The following is a 17851-nucleotide window of genomic DNA, read 5'->3' on the forward strand; positions in this document are numbered from 1 at the left end:
TATATATATATATATATATATATATAATTAAGGATTAATGTGACTGGACATATACAGTCCAGTCACATTAATATGACCACCACCAACTTTCGACGTCAACGTGAAATAACTAATCACAGAAGGCAAGTGGCAGCACATTACAGTAGAGTGTATATAAAGGATGTCCTAGGGCATCGGAAAGCATCACACATTCGAGCATTGGATCTAGCCGAGTAAGGTTGTTTTATAATCGAGTTCCGCACTACCATGTCATCACACCGATTCGGCCGCGGATGGAAGACCTTCCGCTTCCACCGGGTATCAGATTTGAATCTCACCGAGATTGAAGAAGAGACGAAGAGATATACTCTCAGTATTCTGGAAAAGAAACCTTCGCGTTTTGATAAGGAGTTCGAGCTTTCACAGAGAGTTGCGATCAACATTGATGACGAGATTGCAGAATGTCGCCGACGAAAGTCTTCTTCGACTAGTTACCTCAAAAACCTGTTCAAAGTGAAGTTCTTAGCCAAAGAAATGTTGATATTAAAGGATATTAGAGATTCCCGAAGTATTCCACCTCCAGCTACCCAGATGATAGAGGAAGAGCCAGCTGCAGAGACTGATTCAACCATCGAAACTTCTGAACCTGAAATGACCCCAGTTCAAATAGAGACAATACCAGAGCAGCCCGAGCCTTCACCTACACCTGATGTTAGTGCTGAGAATTCCGCAGAACAACCGGAAACTATTGATACTATCATGGAAATTCCAGAACAGGAGAAAGAACCACAGAAAGAGGACAACATCGAGCCTCTAAAAAAGAAGAGAGAAAGGAAGAAAAAAAATCCTTCTTCACAAACCGTCGAGAGTATAGACATCCCATCTACTAGTAACATCATAGAACCTGTAGTCCCATCAACAGATGAGCCCACAGAGCAGAATTAGATGGAGAATCTATAAAAGAGCAGTAGAAAACTCAAATTCCTCATGAAAGGACTTCCAATAGATTCTGAGATTTCGGTCTTGGAAGAAGAACTCACAGCTAACGGTCATCGGCCAATCAGAGTAGAGCAGCTTAAGAAGAGGCGTGGAGAAGGATACAAGCTCCTCCCCCTTTTTCTGATCCTACTTCCAGAAAGCTCTGAGAACAGGGAATGCATCCACACCAAGGAGATTCTCTCTACCACTGTGCAGATCGAGCGATTTTGAGGAGGTCGCTATGAAGTGCAATGCTACCGATGCCAAAAATTTGGCCATACCCAAAATAACTGTTCAGAAGATCCTGCATGCATGAAGTGTGCGGGAGCTCACTTTTCCTACGAATGCTCCAAACCCAAAAGTCTTCCTGCCACCTGCATTAACTGCAATGGAGCGCACCCGTCCTGTTTTTCAGGCTGCGGTGCTAGGCCAAGGAGAAAGCCACCACAGAAAAGGCAGCACATGAGTGCTACCGACTCAGTCAACAGATTCCTGCAGATCTTCCGAGAGTTGCAAGAGTTACTACAGAACGAGGAGCTAGTTCAGCTTATCCGATCCCTACTTCCTGAAAACAAGCCATAGTGATTTTCACTTCTCCACCATGCCGTTCACCCAGCCAAGTCATCTTCTCAACTACTTCACTCTTTTTTAACCTAAAGACAGTGCACCAGGCGCCCACGGACACCATCTCAGATGAAGGAGTGGAGTGTCTAAGTCTAATCGGAAAGCATTTCAATCGTTGGCGTAATACAGAAACGTAGCGATTTACCCGAAGTCCAAAAGGGTATGATTATTGGCTTTCGGTCCAAGGGTGGAAGCATTTCGAAAACGGCTAATTTTGTGAACTGTTCGCGTGCCACCCTGGTAAAAGTATACCGTGCATGGCAAAATGGCACTATCCAAAATTAGAGTCGTGACACTTATGGTGCACCACCGGCTATAGATGACAGAGGAGAACGAAGGCTACGGAAATGCGTTCGGGCGAATAGACAACTGACTGCCCAGATGAACCAAGGGTTATCAAGAGTAAATACATACAATTGACTATATATATATATATATATATTAAAATCTTACCTTAGTAATTCTTTTTTATTCACTTTAATATTCCGATTACTTAATCATTTATACTTATTTTATGCTTTTTTGGTGGTATTAAAATTTCTCATCATTCTTTGATGAAAGTTTCTAAATTTTCGGGTGACTGATATTTAATTCATCTTTCTTTTTATGTTTCCATCCTTAACATTTTCGTGATTTAATAGAAAATAACCACTTAAGAAATATTTTTATTTATTGAAATTTTTTTTATGCCATAAAAGAAAATTATAATTAAAAAGAAAGCAGTAAACTTTTTTTTTGCTCATCTCAGAATTTTTTTCCCTTTTAGTTATGCTTATTATGAATTCCTCCCCCCGAAAAAAACATTAAATTAAGATTTTTTTATTTTTGAATAATTTTTTTATAATGATGATTGATTATAAACTGTAAGTAAATTGTTTTGCGCAAATTATTTAAGATGAAGTATCTCCCTTAATACTCATAAATATTTTTTTTCTTCAAACTTATAAACGAGACAATTTTTTCTATTTTCCTAATTTTTTATAAACTATACCTTTTTATTTAATTATAACTATAGTTGCGATGTACTTGATATACTTTTAAATTAAAAGTGCCTATGTTTAATAAATTTACGGCTAACCACCTATATCTTTATATATCGACTAGATGAGGAAACAGTAAAAATACAAACTTACAAATTTTCGTTGTTATTTTATTTGAAAGTATCTAGAATGAAGCTTCAGTTGTAGTGAAAGTTGCTATTTTATTTCGAAATACCCTTAGGGGGGAATATTCAGTTTGCTGCAAAAATGTCACTCGCAAAAAGTATCCGGAAAAGCTAAGTCTGCCCCTTATACGGTTTAACTCCTAAGGGGGTTTGCTTTTTCTTTTAAAGTTAAACACAGGCCCCATCATTATTTTTTCCCCATTTTACCACCTGACTTATTTAAAAGCGCTTTTTAAAATAAGCTTAATTAAATTATGTATTACCGTTTACCTTCCCCAAACTACACTGTAAAAATTACTAGCGTATCATAACATTAAAAGTGGTAAGAGCTACTTTCCATCAAAAGGGGTGCTGTAAAATACCATTAGTAAATTCTTACAAGTTTCGTGTAGTGAAACACTAGGAATTTTCCTTTTCTGATTTTTTGGTGTATAGTATTTTCCATTTTTGACCTAGAGGAAAACTGAAATCTACCATAACAATAAGATATGATACACATAAAGTCGATAAAGTTATTTTACGACAAATCATAAAGTAAGAATCGTTAATTTAGGAGATGTATCTATATACCAATTCTAAAAATTAAATTAGTTCGTTAATCAACTTACGCATAGCACAGAGGGAACAGGAAGATTTCGCAAATTTATGTTAACTCCCGTACGAAAGGTTTTAAGTAATTGTGCATGCGTCATGTTGGAGTGGCTTGTTACTTCTCTGAACACGTTAAATTAACAGAATTAAGTCGTGTGTTGGCAACAGATAATCTTTTTCAGATAACGTAAGAGACGTCAATCGTCCATATCATTACGGAATCTGTATATAACATATGCATTGTTGAAAGCAGATGTTACTATGTCGATTTACTATGTTGTTGTGTCTGGTGATGATGTATCATATATTTTTAAGCTGTATTCTAAGTTGTTTGTTTCAGTTGTTTGCTGTATCGAGATGGTTCAGTATGTAATAAAAAATATTTACAATTTGCAAGTTTCCTTATAAGAGTTAATACAGTCACTTCAATAACTGTACATGCTCTGCCAACACGTCATTTCTAGTGGAATGCGCATGCGCCCGTGTAAAAATATTAAGCCTACATAATAGAAAATAAGAGATTAGGGAGATTTCGCTTTTTTAACTTAGCTTTCGAACGCTCCCGTACATAAGATTGAATCAAATGCGCATGCTCGCGTAGATGATACGTTATGTTGGCGTGATTTACGCTACACAGACAGAGCTACAAGCACGCTGTTTATAGCTGTTAAATTTCATTTTCTGTTCAAGCCTGTCTTCGAACTAAAAACATGGACATAAAATGCAAGTTTTTCCCTGTTGGATTCCGTGGTAGCATGTTGCATTTGAAGAAGAGCCTCAGAGCTCAAATAAATCTTGATAGGCTAAATTAAGCCTTACCTATTGAAACGCAGTGCTATAAGCGAAAGCAGAGAGCACGCCGCACTTTACTATACTCAATACTCAATAAAATGCAAATTTGAAAAAATGTATTGATGAAATTTAGAAATGAATCATGTGATCTTACAACAATTAAATCATTTAATAAATAAATAGTTTTAATGGATTTTGTTTAACATTATGGTTGCTTAATTGCACTAGTTCGATAAGAAGCAATATATATTTTAGCTATTTTAAAATTATAAATTATATTTACATTTTAACTATATAATTTAATTAAAAGAAATTAAATAATCAATAAAAGTTCAATAATATTTTTTTAAATATTATTATTAATAATAATTAGCTACATTCGTTATCCCTGAATAATCAAAATCTAAAATCTACCAAATTTGCCGATGCACAAATTAGATTACTACTTTTTTACTGTTAATCGAATTAGTTTTGTTCCTTCGGCCCCACCATATTATTTTCAAACAATCGGACGATGTGTTGACAAGTCAATAGGGTGAATGCATGGTCTTTTTCTTTTTTTTAATAACTTTATCGTCATTGTTATGTATTTTGTGAATATTATGTGTTGGTTTAATGTACTAAAGAAGCAGAATTTCAAGTATTTACAACTTTCTGCAACATCAAGTTAACATTTTAGCCGATGCAAAATTTAATTTTTTGTAACATATTTGTTTGACTCGAACAATCTCTGATTAAGTGACCCCAAATTTAATATCTACAATCAAAACTTTCAAAATTCAAACTATCATAGCAGGAACACTTGACGAAGAACTTAAATAGTTTTTTTTCTCAATTTTAATTTATAGTTAATATGATATCATTAAGACATCGGTTTGGCTTTTATTTTTAAGATTGCGCCAATCCCGTACCGTCGTTTCTCATTTTATGAAAACAATTCATTTCTTTTCTGTTTAATTTAATCGTATGCTTGAATTGGTGTATAACATAGGTGAAGATTTGGTCTAAATGTTGGGAGAAAAGTATTATATTCGTGATAATCGGATAGCTCTAACTCTAAACAATCTGGAACAAAAACACCTGTCCGTGATAACGTATACGTTATAACGGACAGTTTTTTTTTGGACCGTAACGAATCGCTGTAACGTATACAAATCTGATACCGCTATAACGTATTTGCTTGGCAAGCATAATCATTGAAAAGTGATCATAATATATTAAAAAAATATATATTTATTATTAAATTTGCTGAAAAATTTTTTTCTTCCAAATTACATATGGAGAATGACCTAAGTCATACAGGCTGTTGGGCAGATTTGTTGGCCACGCTTTCAGGGGCATCATATTTAGTGGGCCAACGTTGCCTCCATAGTAATGTAGTACATAGTACAGAGAATAGTACACACACATAGTACAGAGAATGAAAGAACATCCATGCCCTCACCGGGATTCGAACCCAGAACCTTTCTGATGCAAGGCCAGTTCCCTGACTCCTACACATATTTCATAAAACACGTTTAAGAAAAATTGCAAATTTATAAAGATTATCATCAAAAAGACATAATATAAAGTAAAAACAATACATTTTAAAATTAATAAAAAAATGGTAGTTAACAAGACACTGTGCTTACTTTACTAGTCATAAATTTAACGAAACACTTAAGGAAAGAGGTTTTAACTATGAACGAAACTTATAGTGAAATCTCTACAAAAATACTAAAAGAACCACTATTCATTTGAACTTTTTTTTAGCTTTACTTTTTTATTATTAATTCAGACTGACGCAATCAATGAAAACTTATTTCTTTAAGTGACATCAACTGCTCTTAAATGGTTTATTTATGTATACATCCCACTAAAGAAATGATGGCTCATTAAGTGCTTCTGCTGCTTTATGAAAGAAAGACAAAAAGCGAAAAACTTTTTCTAAATTGCCTATTACATGATAGGTTTCTCAATTAATTTTAACTACTAGGCTTCGTTTTTGATTGTTTTTACAAAGACTATATACGTTATTAGCTTAATTGTTTTGAGCGCAGCCATTTAGAGCACTGGATTTTCTTTTTTAATAGTCTGGCATAATTGACGTAAAAAATTACAGTACAATTATAGATAAACGATTTCCGCCATATTTTTTAATGCGATAACTTTAAAATTAGTTTTGTGTCGAAAGCTTAAAAGTGTCTAAACGCCAAGAATTTAAATAAAAAATATAGCATAGTTAAATGCCTTAAGTTCGAAGCAAAAACTCAATACCATATGTCCGTAAAAAATGTCCTCGCAGCTTTAGAATGGAGAAATAGCTACTTATTTAAAACTTTTCTTTTCAAATTAATCATTTTCAAGCTAAATTGACAAAATTTTTCCATCTATATAAAAAAATGGATAGAGCTGAACTCTTTCATTTTTTTTATCATTCCAGACACTGCTGCATTCATGAAACTTATTAAATATTATTATAACTAACTTTATTACATAATTCTAGCACTTATAATATATATGTTGGTGCAACTTTAACATATATCTGTTTGTATAGAAGTATGTAACGAGCAATATATTTTTTGGTACAACTGTTAAATGTATACTATATTTGATTCGAAGCTCATTTCAGTTTCACAATTGTTTTTTTTACTATTGCCATTTTCCTAATCATTAATGAGAAAGGACAGAACTTAACTTGGTAGTCATGGGTAAATGTTACAAGCTCACTATAGTTAATAAACTTTATAGTTGATAAAGACAAATATCATTCACTAAAATGCTCTCTTTCATGCAAAGGTATACTGTAAAAATTAAGGTGTAATACTTACCTGGATTTGGTGTTGAAAAAATCTCAAATTGTGTTGTCAAATGGTTAAAATCAAATCTAGCGTGCATACAAACTTTAAAGGCAGTAGTTAAATCTAAACTAAAAAAAAAGAAATTTTGCGCTACCCTCATATAAATCCACTCAACTCATGAATTACTTTCATCAATTTTTATGTACGATACTCGTCAGAGGACAACGATAGATAGTCTGCATTTCAAGCACCAAGAGGTGAAAGTTTTAATTAGACTCGATTTTGTTTAATATAAACAATGCAGAACATTTCACAGAAATAAATTGTTATAAAAGACAAGTATGCTTTTAGTTGCATAAAGATATTCTCATTAGAAGATATACATAAATCTCTCAATTATATAAAATAAATTTATACTGTTTACTTTCTGTCCGCTTCGGTTTTGTTAAGCCTATTTTCTTCCTATTCTTTCTGTGATGTATGTGTGTTTGCTTAAATTAGTTTTATTTTAGGATTTATATGTATTTTATATTAGTGATTCTTTCTTTATATTGCATCGTAAAATGCGTATATTACCTAATTGGAATTCGCGAACGCAACCTGATGCCTCGCTCTACTAAATTTAATGATCTATTGTGAAAGGCTTAGTTAAACTTTATATTTGATACTTTTTTGAATCATATTACTTCAAGCATTAAAATATGCAAAAAGTATACAGAAATTCATGATGTTATATTATTTATTTTGCAAAAAAGGCTTTTAGACAACAATTTTTATCCAAAAATGTTGTAAAGTTTCTATAAGCAAATCATTATTTACAAACTAAAAAATGTAAAATAAGGAATGCTTACGATTAAAAAAAAACGATTCTAAAAATTCCTCATATTGAAATTAAAATCTTTCATATTTTTTTTAATATTCTTAATCTGTCTCAGATAACCATTCAGTAAAGAATTATCATCAAATTTGAAAAAAAAATATTTACAAGAAAATTTTTTATTTCAAAATTCATAATAATTACCTGTTTTATAAATCCGAAGATGTTCTTCGTTAGAACAATTTATTCTCAAATAATTTGTACATGGATTATCCCTTCATTACTTTAAGATGACATATCACGCAATAAAATTTTAAAATTGTAAGATCTCGATATGGAACTTCAATACGTAACTTAAAAACAGAATAGCTGAATTCTAGTTGAATCATTCACTTCTGAATTATTCAAAATTAAAAAATACTTGCCAAGAAAACGATAAAAATGCTTTAATAATCAACACAAATGATACTATTTCAAGTAATTCGGATGATTCTCTATTGTTGTTTTCCGAATTATATAGATACAGTTATTTAGTTATTTAGTGTTTTTGGCGCAAGAGCCAGAAATAGCTATACCGCTATATAGATACAGAAATATACACTATTCTATGAGGAAGAAGAATATTCCATAACTATTACAGTTCTGCTCGTTCTGAAATCGCATTTATTTATTAGAATGAAGTAAGCAATGCGGACTTCACTTTAATTTATATTGGATTGGAGACAAGAAAAAAATGCATTTTACCGTCATACACACATCTGTAACCGTATGCCAACGCGAAATACAAAGTTATCAGTTGCAAGTTTGTTGTTAATAGAAAGGAAAAAAAAATTGAGAAATTGTTCTTCAAATGTTGGGCGATTGCGAATGAATGATTTACCAATGTTCTGGGTCGTTTTTTCAAGTCCTTCTGCTTTTTCCTTAGGGAAATTTTGATTCTTATTTGCTTCAAAAAAGGCGTCTTACTCTACCAATGATTTTGATAGAACTAAATGAAAACTTAATAAATAGTAGCCTGAAAATATCCTCCCCGCTAGAGGGCGTATTCAAGTGTTGCGATCTCGACTTATAAATTTTAGTGATGCTGAATAAAAAAAATTGGTTTCCTCATCTCATTTCGTTCCAAACATCAGACTGCCCTCTGTCACGTGCGTTCTTTCTTTGACAGTTTTGTCGGTGTAAGTCGGGCTTTAACTTTACACCTGCTACAATAAGATTAAACAGCTTTAATATTATCTGATAGTTAGCTTGATTTGTTTTCTTGTATTATTGTAATTAAAAAAGGTCCGATGATTTCATTAAAGAACTAATGAAGTGTAAAAATTCATAGCCCTATTAATCGAATCCTTTTGTATTAAAATTTCATAACCACTTTTTTTATCTGAGCAAATGCATGTTATGAATAAAACTAACCCAACGCTTGCAACAGAAATTAAAACAATATATTGAAGAATTTTTTCTTTCGAAACCATTAGAGCTAGTAAAAAAATACAGCGCAAATAAACGGAGAGGGAAAAAAACAACAATGTCGCTAAAAATTCGCTTACTGCATTTTGGTACTGAAATTGGAAAAAAAAGTGTATTAATAAATAAATATTTCCAGAGGTCATTAATTTATGGTTTGTTGCGTTCTTATTCATTTATATTTATTTGTTAGATAGTTTTACTAGAATGACCTTAAAAGTTTTATATTGTAAATAAAACAATTGTATTTCCAAAAAGCAATAAATAAACTTACCTATGAAATGTATAAGATTATCCTTTAAGAAAATCTTCTACACAACCAAATGCAGCACAGTAAACTACCATATTTTAGGATTTTGAATTTAAAATTCTGACATCGATTATCTTTCATTCAAATAACAAGGAGAAACGGAAGGTAGAAACTTCTCTCTCATTGTGCCCTCCAGTCATTCTAGGGATTTCATTCTCGGAACAAAAATTTCCTTAAAGTGTGCGCTCTACTACGTTCCACCTAAACAGTTTGACTACACTAAAAACTATGCTTGATTTTTAGTGTAGTGAATCACCTAGATCTAAGAGTTATGTATGGTATTATATTACACAAATTTGGTGTAAAGAAGTTGCTATCAATTTTAGTGTTGAGATACACTACAATTTTATGAAGAAAATAAAAAAACTTTTTTGAATAAAATATATATTAGAAAATGTGAATTAATTTTTATATGACTTTTTTTTAACTAAGTTTCATTCAGTCTTGGTTTACTTAAAAAATTTGTTTAAGGTTTTCCAAAAGAGAGTTTACTTTGCAATAACAATAGTGCAAAAAGGAATTCTTGTATTTCTATAGATTTTTAAACAGTAATTTTGTTTTCATTTTTTAATTTACATGAGTTTGGGGAACATAGGTTTATATGAAATTATCTTATTATATAAAACACTAATGCATATGCATATTTCCAAAAAAACGTTGAAATTTCGCGTTGGCAACAAAAACTGAAATATCAAGTGAGTGAGCATTCATAAACATTTGAAAAGAAACTAAAGAAAAATCTAATAAAAAAATTGCCTTAACTAAGTAGCAACATTTACTAAAGAATACAATACTATCACCTAATTTAAGCTTAAATTATTTATATAAATATAATATATAAGCAAGAGTTTTCAATTACCATAAATGAAGCTTTAAACCATGACTTTCTAGTGGTAGATCCTTTAATTTATTCTTTAATTTAATTTAATTTCTCACAAATTTATAAAATTCACCAATTTATAATTGTGTTTATAATTTTTCAGAATTTTTAACATTTATGTTACTTACATTGAATGACGCTGCTTAAATTTTTATCAAATTTAAATAAATTTTTTTTTTCATTTGCTTTTCCTTCGTTTTTTACGTATTTCAGATGGGGAGACATTTTTAAAAATCACCAAACTATTATTAATGCCGATTATTCAATATGTATGGAAATAAGTATGCATTAGTAGGTACCTTGTGGTAGTAGGTATAGTACCTTGTGGTAGTAAATAATATAGGTACTGTGGTAATAGTTTTATTACAGACCACCGTAACTTATCAAAAACTTTTCATTTCGCAGAATATATAAATTTTAATTTTAAAGAAATTCAAAATTTATGAACTTAATATTTAAAGCTAGACTAAAATACACTAGTATTCAATGAGCAAACAAAGTTAGCTCAGACTGAGAAGGGAACTGAAAAGAATTGAGAAAGGTCCGGGGCTAGCTAGGGCAGCGTGAAGGAGGTCGAACTTTCTAGTATTATATTATAAAATTTAAGTGATTGTCTCAAAACCAATGCAATTACTTTTTTTTTGTTGGAATCAAAAAATTAAAAACTGAAATATAGAAAGGGAGTGAGCAGTCGCATAAGCATTGAAAAGAGAATAACATCTAATACGCCCTTCTAAAACGCTGTCAACTATTTCTAAATATATCTTTCCAACTTTCCAATGACAATAAAAGAAGAACAGGGACAAAATTTGTTTTGATTAACCAGTTTCTTATAAGAAATTTTAGAGAAAAGTTCTTTAAATATCTAATTTAGTTTAATTCCTGTTGAATTCTAATTTTCAGAATAAACAGCTATTGAGCTGAACTCAATAACTTTTATTACTAACGTGGCAATAAAAAGTGACATGATTTAAGTTAAGAGCTCTCACAAATAGGCACCCTTTCTCAAGACTTGCTGGATGTGAATAAGGAGAATCATAGGAAATTTGAAAAAGAAAATGTGAACTTGCCAACAATAAATAGAAAATAAATTAGGGGAGAAAACAAAGCTAGAAAAACCGCAGTGAACTAGAGAGGCAAATACGAGAGAGGCTTAGGGCAAGTGGCGCGAAACTCATATCGTCAACAAGGGAATTAGCATTTATATGAATGAAACAAAACTCTAGAGCATAAAAATGAGCAGATGTGACAGGGGAAAATAATTCTTTTAATAGTCAAATCTCTTCTTAATTAAAATCAAGAATATTGAGAAGGTGTGTTGTTAATCGAAAAATGCATAAATAGTTTTCAGCTAAATACTGTTATAACTTTTATTAATTTTAAGTTAATGGCAATAAAAAATATCCGGATCTTCGTAATTTATTAAGGATCACATGTGATTTTTTTTAGTCTATTGGTAAGACACGAAATTGTGAGACGATAGTATTATTTTCGGAGGCTAAAGAGTTAGTTTTTTTAATTATACATGCAACTAAAATTATCACTTTTTTACTGTTTAAGAATAATTATTTTGCTAAATATATTCTGCTTGAAGATAAATCAAAACAGTTCAAGATTTTTTTTAAATACACATAATTTGCAAAATTGAAATTTTTGTTGAATTTTCCTTTAAAGAGAATATTATTTGAGGGGCTGATAATGGTAAATCTAAAGTTAAACTAACTTTGACTTGCAAATTATTTTATTTTAAGATGAAATTTATATATTTAACATTTATAATTTTTAAAATATAATCTTTATATAAATTTTACTCTGCTGTCAAATGCATTTTAACAAATAGATGGATTATTTCCTAAATCTTTCCACAAAGTTTTAAATTTGAATAATTCTTTCCCCAGAAAATACAAGTCTTATCTTCATCTCTGTAATTTTAGAAGAGCTGTAAAGTTAAAGTAGAAAGTTAAAGCGTAAATAATTAACTCAGTATATAAAATTAAAAATAATTTAATAATTATGCGAGTGTTACAGTTAGAGAGATTATAATAATTTCTGTGTTTTCAAGAAAATTGCAAGTGATGTCGCTGCTTTGGATGTACAATTTTACGCTACATTTTTGCTGCACGGAAACTCTTGGAACGTGAAATTAGGAAAATGTGTAGAAAAATTTACAGGGAGTATGATAGAAGGAAAATTTAACATTAACTTATTGGTTCCATAATTATTAACTATTAAACTTGTAGTAATAAAAATATTACGTGGATCACTCTTCAGTCCAGAAAAATGCAGATACAGAGTTTCTGTTTTTTCTGGCTGTCATCCTACAATGTAAATGCAAACTGACTAATGAATTTGATATTGAGTTTCTTTCCCAAATTCTTATTTGATCATAAGTAATTACAATTTTCAATGTTTCTTTCGTAATTTTTCTTCCCTCTTTGCTTTAATTTATGGTCTATTGTTGTGAGAAACTTTATGTATCCGAAATTTCCTTAAAAGTTCTAATTAATATTTTTTTTAAATGTATTATATATTCTGTAGTTGGGGGTTGCTGGATCTTTTGTATCATTATTTTATTGTATTATTATATTTTTCTCATGCGATTTAATATTATTTTTAGATTTTCAGAATTTTGTATGATTTTTTATAATTTGTGTTAGTTTATTTTCAATTTAATTTTTTGTTTATAGTTTTATTTCATTATTGTTTTATTTATTTATTATTTCGTTTAAGGGTTAGTCTTTAGACAAGTTTTTTTTAAATAGGATTTTATATTTTTTATCTAATTGTTTAAAGTTTTTTTTTTATTTTTATATATATATATATATATTTTTTCTTTTTGGTGGCTGCAAAACAATCAGGCAGTCATAGGGATTAGGAACCTAAGAAGCTGGGACTGAGCTTTCTAGTAATAATAAAACAAAATATATTTTAGTTTTCTGAACATTTGCTTATTTCTTTAAAAAAGGAATTGCTTTGGCTTTAAAGTTGAAGTGGAAAAAAAAACCCGACATGTTTTGGACGCCCAAATCATGTTGACTTTTTTCCATTTCAACTTTGAAGCAGCATAATTTTTTTTTTAATCTTAAGTGTATGTTTCTTTTTAGTTTTCTTTGGATTATTTATTTGATTTGGTTATATTATTGTTCCAAAAAGTTTTCGTGAAGCACTAAACTAAAAAAAAAACATTACAATAAACCTCTAAAAACCCAATAAAAACAGAGAGTTAGATTTTCTTTAAAGAGAAGTGGAAGAAGCCTTACAAAAATGCTAAAAAAATATATTATCCAAAGTTTTAATACGCCACATTAAAAAAATCAGTTTAAAATGGCGACAGTTTTTTAATTCATGGAGTAAACACAGTAAAGCTTTAAAAAACCATTTGGACGCTGTAGTTTCCTTATTTTTGCATGGAATGTAATTTATCTAAGACATAAATTTTTATTTAACATAGATTCAGAAGACACTGAGTTAAAAATATACTTTTCAGATTCAGAAATTTTTTCTCAAATTTTTAATAAGCAAACTTCCATTAACTGCCACAATTTCGAATTTTTTTATGCAATTTTAATTAAAATATTTGATTATTGATTCTTTCATGTTTTACGCAATAAAGAAAAATTGAATTGTCATTTTCATTTGCTTTACTTGCCTTCTCTAATTGCCGTAATATACCTAGAAGTCATATCGATTGCTTTTTAAAAAGCAATTGATTAGAAAATAGTAGATTCTAATACTCTCGTTGCGATGTCCCTTAAAGAAACTGCACTAAGAAAAAAAAAGATATGGAAAAAACAAGCAGATTATGATAAAATTTATCGTGTCTCTGGTCCTATCATAACACCAAAAAGCTCTATAATTTTTAACTAAGCATTTTGGTAAAGTAAACAACAATATATGGTTTTATAATATGTGATAAAATTATATGGTTTTATAATATGTGAGCATGCATAAAAAGCGCGGTTAAATTTACTTTTAAGTTTCGTATTTTCTACTAACTGTGCGTTAATATTTACTACTTTGAAAACCAGAATTTCCGGCAAACCATATAACAGAAAGATTACAAAATCTAAAGATGCTACAAAGATTTTTCTTTTTAATAACGCCAGATGACGTCTTATGTGTTGTTCAATTATGCGCGTCTTGCATCTTGTTAATTAATGTTCTTATAGAGTCAACGGCAAATTCCACGTTTCAACAACCAATCAGGATCAAGATACCCATACTACGTCACTTGCAGGTGCGAGGATTAAAAAAAAAATATGTAGTGCGCAAAAGAAAAAACGGACTACTCTTACTTAAAATTTATTCTAAAAGCAAACATAACTTATTTAAGGACAGACAAAGCCTAATTTCTGCTTAATAATTGCAAAAAAGTTAAATTATATGTTTATCATTATAAGGTAATAGCAAAAGATTTATTTATACTATAGTAAAGGAAATCTCCTTTTAGTTTAAAAACTCTAATTTTAAATTATAGTCCAAATCAATAATGCAATAATAGGCGAAAATAAAATTAAGAAGGAATGATATTTTAAAATACCATTATATAACGGAAGTTATATAAAACTTTCAAGTAAGTGTCGTGAAATAAGGTGAAAATAAGTAATTTAAATGATAGTGCCGTTATACATATTTCCTTAAATTTTAAATTGGTGACAGCTAGCCACATCTAGATCTTCTTTTTTTAATTAATTAACACATTATGTGAGTTCTTGCTATTGAGAATAAGATAAAAAATTGTTTTTTTATGAGTTTTATAGAGAATATTTTCCTTTTATGATCGTTAGAAACTGCTATATTTTTATGATATATAGAGATTTTTCATCTCATTATTACCTATAGAGAGATTATCTTATTATGATCTTTAGATATTATCAACTCTATTGCTATAATCACCAAATGGCCATAAACTTGGTTTTCTGCTTTAGACCTGCGTTTTCCTTTCGAAATTTATTTGGAAGCATATATTGAGGTTTTGCGAGCTAATATTTCTCCATAGATGACAACGCAGTTTTATGCATTCAACTTTAAGATACATTTTGTTTTGCTTTACAAAAACTGTAACTCTTAGGAACGTGTACGTAGAAAAATATATAAGAAAGGAAATAGAATGAAAAAATTTAGCATTATAGTGTTAGTTCGAGAATTAATAACTGTCAAATTTGATATAAACAGTATCATACTGACCATTTCACAGAAATAAAGCTAGAGAATTGAAATTTGCTGCGCTAAAAGAACCATTTTTTCGCTCAAAGTTATTGCAATTTTAAGAGTAAATTTAGTAAACATAATACGTTTTTTAATTTCATTGCAGTCTTTGAAATATGTTTAGAATCCCATAAAGATTTTCTACTAATATTACAGATTATTTTTTACTTAAGTACTTTTTTAAGTACAGTTAATTATTTTTTCAGTTCAATTAATCGTTTTTTCATTTCGATTAACCTGTTAAGAAAATGCTCTAGCATAAAACGTTAAAAATTATTTATTTAATTAACACTTTCGGTTTTGTGAAAAATACTGACTTTTAAGANACTTTCAATTCATCGATGATCTTTTTCAAGATATTGCAAGAAATTTCAACTATTCTTGAATGTGTCACATCATTTGAAAATGGAATTGCCTAAAGTTTTTTTTATCTGTTCCAATCTACAAACTAATTCAACCATCTCCAACGCACATGGCTTAATTAACGTCTCTCCAATAGTATGCGGTTTCTTGCTTTTAGCAATGTGATATGCAACTATATATATATCATGACAGGGGAATGCCATAAGCAGCTTCTCTACTAATTTCTTCCATATATTTACTGACATTTGGGAATTGCGTGTCCTGGAATAGATTTGGATTAATTTATTCCGATCTATAAAGCCATATTATGATCGAAGACTTGTGTCCGTAGAGTATTCTGCACCGTAAAACTAAACTTAGCGATAACGTGATTTAAACATAAGGGCATTTCTTAGAAGGTTGGAACATAACAAAGATATATATTTAAGGCTCAGATAATATTTAAGTTTAAACTTAATTCACAGTAAAAAAAAGACTAAACAGTAACAGGAATTGGCACTGATTATTGAAAAAGGTTTTAATAAATATCTTAGAAATTATTTTTTGTAACCAAAAGGGTACATTTAGTTGCGAATTGAGCTAAGCTAAAATAATTTTTTTAAAAAAATAGTGACTACATGTTGACAAATAAAAATTAGGGTCTAAAGTTTAAATAGTATAGTTACATGATAATATCTATAACAAATAACGGCAATAAATAATATATAGTTTAAAAGATTTTTAGATAAAGCAATAGAGCATTTGATACATGTCCATAAAAGCAGATTGCGAAACCGTGCTATCATTTTAACAAAAAGTAGATTAAAGTAAATAGATTATAAGCTGATTTGTTTTTCCTTAAAAAAATTTTTCAAAATAATTTCTCATGTTTTAGAAAATATTTCTGCAACTAAATGCTATTTTGTGACACCTGAAATATACGATTGCCCAAATCATGTCACGTACGCAATGTCGATAATTTCTCTCATAAATGTATTGTTTAAGATAATCTGATGAAAAAAACTATTGAAGTGTTAATTTTATTTAAATGGAAATAAATATTGTGTCGGTACACTGTAAAAAAAATTTGGTGCATTGTTGCCTATAGTTTTGATGCTGAGGTACACTAAACGCATTTTTAAGTACAGATCTGTTTTTATAATGCCAAAAAGTATATCAAAATAAAAAGTGTTTTAGAGAATTAGGGAGAGTATATTACTAAAAATGTTCTTGTTTTTAAAACGAAATGTTTTTTTTTAAACGAAGTCATTAAATTATGCTAATATGCATAAAAATATGTATTGTCAGTGAATAAAGAAACAGAAAATGAATAAATAAATTTAAAAAAGTGAAAAAGTAAGTAAAAGTCTACACGCATTATAAAAAAAATTAGTTAACTTCAACACTAAAAATGGGGTCAACGAAACAAAGAAATGTTTTACTCTTCAGTGAATATTTAGTGCTTGTAATTTTTTTTTTGCCGTATGCCTGTTTAGACAGAGGGGGTGCGATTGTTCCTGCTTTTCAGTGGCGCCATCTATGACCAGGAATTCGACTTCTGCCACGCTATAGACAGGGACAGTGATGACGTATTTAATGACGTCAAGCCCCGCCTCCTTCCAAACGCGTTCCAAACATTTTTTCGAACGAACCATTTCAATGGCATTTTCTATGTGAATTTAAGACGGCAAGATTTTTAGTTTATTATTGAAATAAATAAATTTATATAGCTCTTCTAAGGGACTTATTCCTAATTTAAGTAGTTTTCTTTATACCAGTGTTTCTTAACCTTTTTGATACAATGGACCCCTTTTAAAAATTTTTAAGAAGTCACGGACCACCCCTCTGAGAAAAAAAATTGCAAAATACGTCAATTTTTAGTATTTAATTTATTTTAGCATTAAATTTTATGATTTCAATA

The sequence above is a fragment of the Parasteatoda tepidariorum genome, chromosome 4 (genome assembly GCF_043381705.1).
Source record: "Parasteatoda tepidariorum isolate YZ-2023 chromosome 4, CAS_Ptep_4.0, whole genome shotgun sequence".
Taxonomy (NCBI): Eukaryota; Metazoa; Arthropoda; class Arachnida; order Araneae; family Theridiidae; genus Parasteatoda; species Parasteatoda tepidariorum.